Source organism: Protopterus annectens, chromosome 8.part0 (assembly GCF_019279795.1).
Source record: "Protopterus annectens isolate FY-2018-M chromosome 8.part0, PAN1.0, whole genome shotgun sequence".
Classification (NCBI taxonomy): Eukaryota; Metazoa; Chordata; order Ceratodontiformes; family Protopteridae; genus Protopterus; species Protopterus annectens.
This window is the reverse complement of record NC_056741.1, coordinates 1,844,538,895-1,844,545,652: the sequence shown is the minus strand read 5'-3', so window position 1 is coordinate 1,844,545,652 and position 6,758 is coordinate 1,844,538,895.

The following is a 6,758-nucleotide window of genomic DNA, read 5'->3' as shown; positions in this document are numbered from 1 at the left end:
TTGTCTGCCCATAAGCATACTTTAATTACATTTTATTTATTGTGTTTGCTTATTGCTAACTAGTTCCCATTCTTCAAATTTATTCTTATAATAACCACCTCTACAGTTTAAAAATTTATGATCTAATAGTACAAAGTATTTTTTTAAACTTAAGCAATTTGTCGAGTGTCTAAATAATACATTATTTTCATTTTTACCTTCAACAGGTAGCACGCTCACCTTTGGTGTAGAAGGTTGTGGGTTCCCTTCCCCCATCAGGTCTCTCTTTATTTATCTCTGTCTCCTGTTAACACACCATGCGGAACATCAGGCGATGGGTACTGTTCATCTCTCATTGTTTCTATAGCATTTATGGGTTTTACAGACTCAGGTGGCTAGCTCAAGGCCCAACCCTCCTAGGAAGGTTACCACACACATCCACAGGCACACACTCACACCTAGGGCCAATTTAGAGTGTCCAATCAACCTACTTCATGCCTCTGGAATGTGGGAGGAAACAGAGCACCCAGAGGAAACTCACACAAATGCAGGGAAGACATGCAGACTCCACACAGAAGGCACCCCAGACAAGAATCAAACCGGAGAACCTGTTGCTGTGAGGTAGCAATGCTAACCACTACACCACTGTGCTGCCCTCATCAGGTAGTTGGATTAATTTTCAAATACAGACATTGTGGTGCAGCAAAAGGGGGTGGAGTGCTACACTCCAGAGTTTGACATCTTCAGATGACACACTGAACCAAGACTCTATCTGCCTGAGTTGATGGTAGGTCAGGTTGATATAAGAGACCCCAAGACACTTATCAAAAAGATTTGGAAACTTCCCCAGTGTAGCAGTATATATTCTACCTTGGGTCTTCCCTGGTCAGCATAGTTTAAACAAATATATAAATGTAAATCAATAAAAATATATGTTCATTGGTCATTTTAGACAACATTGTAATTGTCATGTCTATGTAAAAACAAATGCATGACAAGTACTGATATATAACAATCCTGTGGAATAACATGTATAATATATCGGTACAGGTAAAGTTTTGTGTAAATGCCTTAGATCAACAAAACAGCTTTCAAAATTAAAATTACTTGCTCACACTTGAAAGTTTCAATCATTTTCTCGGTTAATGGAAAATCGATAGTTGTGACATTATTTTGCAACAATTGTTTTTTTTTTAATTACTAGTATTTTTTATGCAAATGAAGATTGCTGACCATAACTGCAACAAGATCTATATTTCCCATAACACCTTTTAGTTCTCAGTCTTAGAATTTCTAATGATGAAACTATCTACTGTCATATCAAGACAAACATTTGTTTATTTAAGCTGTTCTCCATTAAATTTGCAATCATACCTTTTAATAAAACAGGTGGAAATCTTTCTTTTCTTTCTTATTAATGATTTCTCTCACAACAGTTTTAAAAAAATCAGTATTATAGCCTCTGTTGGCAAATATTCTAAGAATAAATTTTAACTTGTAAAAATAATTAACTTTTTTGCTCTATAAAATCGTGGACATTTTTAAACACCTTTATTAAAATATCACTTAAGACATACATTAATACAAAAGAAAAGAAAACACATTAACAGTTTCCATTTATACATGTTATACATTACATTTTCTGTCCATATAACAACTGTTTTCCAGTCTAACATTACATAAATCACCCCATTTCTGCCTTACCTTAAAGCGGTTCCTTCTCTATCTGAAAATTATTCTGCATGTATTGATTCCACTAATTCCATTTATTTATTTGCTTCTTCTCTTTTCTAAAGATCACTATTCCAGTTCTATTATCTGTTTGACAATATTCAGTACTTCAAATATAATTGGTTTAAATTTTGATTTTTATTTTCTAACAGTTGCTTTTTTGGTAGCCAACATTATTAAACTTAATAAAGCCTTACTATGTTTAGGCAATTCAGATCCAGTGTCCCTGCTGAAAAGAATCATTTCCTTAGTTACAGTTATTTGCTATCCCAATGTTCCTGACAGAGTACCCTGTAGGGATTACACTTACAAAATAAAAACTTGTTATCAATTATTTATTTCTCCCCCATCACATCTACAACATTTGCTATCTACCTGAGGAAAAATTCTTTGATGTCTACTTATCTACTTAGGGTATAAAAATGCCTATGCAAACACTTCCAAGCAAAAATCATAAACATTCTGGACTCTGTTGTCTACTTTGGAGCCATACATATGTCATCCCATTGTTTCCTTGTAAACTGCTTTTCCAGTCTTTCTTCTTAATCTTTTCTAAACTCCTATGATTGATTCTTATAGTTATCATGTAGTATTTGATATGCCCTACTAATTATCCCCTTTTTTATTAGCAGCTTCTGTTCTAGGTTTGAATAAAAACCCTATCAGCATAGATCTTGCTTGCCTCCACACAATGAATTCCACTCATTTTACTGTGGACTCACAAAGCTCAAGGTCCATGGGGTGAAACACCCAGTGCTCCCTCCGGGTGTCACCAATGTTTTGAGCTGCACACACCTCCCTCCCTCCTTCACTCCCCAAGATAGATTATCCAGCAGGGGTCACTCACTCCAATGTTCCCCTGCCAGCTCCTACAGGTTCCTCAGATGGTATTCAAACTTGGATCCCCTGATATGTAGTTAGGGATTACTCTTTGTACACAATGGATCTAGCTTCACATTGCCCAGTGCTTGTCTGCCTCCTAGCATATAATGAAAAGAGAAAAAATAAACAGGGTGAGAGACACAATTAAGCAATGGAATTTCTCACACCCATGAGCATCGGTATATGACTTTATTAAAAATATATAAGTGTTTTTGTCTCTCAAGTAAAGAGACTCAATTGCAGTAATGGATGTGAAACAGCAATTCCATTTACCCTCACTGGTGATACACAGGGCTTAAAACCCTGACTACAAACCAGGAGACTGAAGTTTGTTTTAGCAGCTTGGGCATGTGATACCACAGGATGGAAGTATGGGTGTGCACATCCTTTAACAGAGGGGGTGGGGCCCAGCTGGTCTTGCTATCGCTCCACAACACAATCTCATCTAGGATGGAGATGATGGGAGGAGACCAGAGCAGAGCTGATGTGGGCATGGCCACCCAAGCCTGGGACAGTAGCTCTTGATTACCACACTCAAGGAGTGTGATGTGAGCAGTTTATAGGCAATCTCTACAGTGATGCAGATGACCATGTTTCCGTTTAAGGGTCAGGTTTTGGCTCATTCATAGAAAAATTATCTGATTGGCTAGATACTGGAGAGGAAGTAAATACCCCAATGATTACTTGGATGACAGCTCCATTAGATTGTTAAACTCTAGATCTGTAGGAAGATTCCAACTCCTAATGAATGAAGGGGTTCAAGTCTGACATGGGGAAGCTTGAAGAGTGATGATGCAGAAGGAAGGGAAAAGCACACAGAAAAATAATCAGTTTCATTTAGTATACTCTCCATCAAATTAAAATGTTATATCTCTAATTATTTTTATGTATTTTATTTATCCCACTAAACCATTTTCAGGTTCACCCTTGATTTGCAAATGGAAGCCACATGATCCCGAGATTTCAAAGTACATACAGATTATATAGAATGAACAACACCTTCTTCCCCCAGCAAACCTTTATTCATAAATATATTTATATCATTCCATTTGTTTTTTTGGAATACAAATTGTCGACGTTTAGTCTTCTTCTTCGTCTTTCAGCTTTTCCTGGTTAGGGGTCGTCACAGCAGATCACCTGTCCATTCATGATTGGCAGTGGAGTTTTATGGTGTTGAGTTGCCAGCCCGGCACCCAACCTTCCACAGAAGGCACACACATGCACACACTCATGCCTAGGGCCAATTTAGAGTGTCCAATCCACCTACAGCATATCTTTGGGATGTGGGAGGAAACCGGAGCACCCGGAGGAAACCCACGTGACCACAGGGAGGACATGCAGACTCCACACAGAAGACACCCCAGCCGAGAATCGAACCGGAGAACCTCTTGCTGTGAGGTGGCAACGCTAACCGCTGCACCACCATGGCCACCCAGATTGTCAACTTTTAGTGATTTCTGCATTACATCAAACCTATTTTATTGCTATATGTAGAATCAAAGAAAACAGACAATCTGCATTTCCATTTTAATGTGTGTGTGTGTGTGTGTGTGTGTGTGTGTGTGTGTGTGTGTGTGTGTGTGTGTGTATGTGTGTGTGTGTGTGTGTGTGTGTGTGTGTGCAGACTTAGTTGTCGGATTTTTATCAATTCTGGTAGCAGCTCAGTTGTTGGCTTCCTCGGCTATCAGTGTAGGATTGCTAGCAGTGGAGTAAGGAGTTTTCCCTTTTTACCCACTGCTGTGAGATCTCAGAATTAATATATTTGATTAGTAGGGGTGGTTGTTGCAGAGGGGGGCAACAGTGTTTTATGTTTTTTGTTTTTCAATTTGTTTTTGATGTCTGAGTATGTTTAGATTTATTGCTTATCCCATATTAAAAAGACGAATCAGTGATTTTTGACTTTTCATTATAGATCCATGTTCTATACATTTGTCTACATCATATCATCATAAATGTCTCTGTCAAACATCTTTTACATTTAGCTATATTATACTAGCTCGATACAATGCACATCCAATAGATCAAAAACAAGTGAAAAGACAGAAACATTTTTTGCTGGGGGCAATCCACCCTGCATCCCACATGCCCACATTGCATTAAATATACCAACACTGCACAACAGTGGGGAAAAAGAGAAATTCCCCTTCCACTTTGTTCAATTCAGTTAAATTCAACTTTACTGTCATATGTACTAGAGACAGCTTTACAAAGTACAATGAAATTTTTAGTCTGCAAATCCTGCAGTAACATATAAAAACAATGACAATTAACAAGAAGAAGTAATCTAAGACATCAAATAGACGATAATATAAATGACAATATCAGTAAAACCATACTGTAACAGAGTGGGACAGAATGCTCTCAATTGCACATCTGTAGAAGTTGCTGAGGATGGTGTTGGGAATGTCAAACTTCATCTGCCTTCTCAGAAAATACAGTCAATGCCAGCATTTCCCTACCAGATTTGTGATGTTATAAGTCCAGGTAAGGTCCTCAGAGATGTTAATACTGAGGAATTTGAATGTAGCCACTCTTTCCACCTCAGACTCATCAATATGTAATGGCAAGTGCTGCTCTCTATTCCTCCACATATCAATGATCATCTCTTACGTTTTGCTTGTATTAAGGGAGAGATTACTGTTCCAATACCACTTCACAAGGTTCTCTACTTCCCTCCTATATGCTGAATCATCACCCCTGGAGATCAGACCAATGACTGTTATATCATCCACAAATTTGACAACACTGGTGTCATGTTGAGAAGCAACACAATCATACGTGGAGGGTGTACAGCATTGGACTCAGCACACAGCTCTGTGGCATTCCTGTATTTAGTATTATTGTTTTAGAGGTGTTATTCCCTAGCCAGACTGACTGTGGTCTGCCTGTTCAAAAAATCCAAGACTCAGTTGCAAAGAGTCAGTGGCACACCCAGTATGGACAGCTTATTAATGAGCTTTTTAGAATCACTGTATTGAAGGCCAAACTATAATCAATAAATAGCAATTGAGCATAACAGTTCTTATTTTCCAAATGAGTAAGAACTTATGTAATGTTGTACTGACTGCATCCTCTGTCGACCTATTCGATCTGTATGAAAACTGCAAGGGGTCCATTGTATCAGGAAAAACTGACTGAATATAACTCATAATATTGCTGTCAAAGTATTTCATCACTATGGGAGTCAAAGCAACTGGCCAGTAGTCATTCAGGCAGTTAGCTTTGCCCTTTTCCAGCAGTGGGATAATAATAGCTGCCTTATAACAGGTGGGAATTGTAGCTCATGCAAGGGAGAGATTGAATATATCAGCCAGAATATCAGCAAGCATTGAAGCACATGTTTTTAGTGTCCTTCCAGCAATATTATCTGGACCAGTTGTCTTCTAGGGATGTATCCTCCTCAAGGACTTTGCCACACTTGCTGATTATACTGTGAAAGGTGGTGATGCCTCCTCTCTGCCCCTCTATCTCATGGTAGTACCCCTTGACTCAGTGCTTTGGACCTCAATCTGAGCATAAAATTCATTTAAATTGTCCTCTGAAAACTGTCAGTTGTCAACCCTCTGCCTTTGTCTCTGTAGCTTATGATGTTATCCAGGCCTTGCCACATAGCCTTGTATCAGCAGTCAAATAATAGCCTTCCAGCTTATGACTGTAATTCTCCTTTGCTGCTCTGATAGCTCTACGTAAGTCATATTTAGACTTTTTTTATACTTGCCGATGTCGCCTGATGCATATGCCTTGGAATGGGCATGAAGTACAGCTGAGTTAATCCATGGTTTATTATTTGGATATATCCAGATGTCTTTATGATGCACAATGAGTTCAGTGCATGTGCTTATGTACCTGGAAACTACTGAACTGTATTCTTCCCGATCAACAATATCATCCTCATTCAAAGCAGCTGTCTTAAAAACATCCCGCTGAGTACACTGAAAACAATTCTGAAGGGCCTGTTCAGATTCCTCTGTCCACACCTTAACTCCCGCTGAGTACACTGAAAACAATCCTGAAGGGCCTGTTCAGATTCTTCTGTCCACACCTTAACTCCCACTGAGTACACTGAAAACAATCCTGAAGGGCCTGTTCAGATTCCTCTGTCCACACCTTAACAGTTTTTCTTGCAAAGAGAGTTTGTTTGAGGAGCTGTCTATATGCTGGGTAGA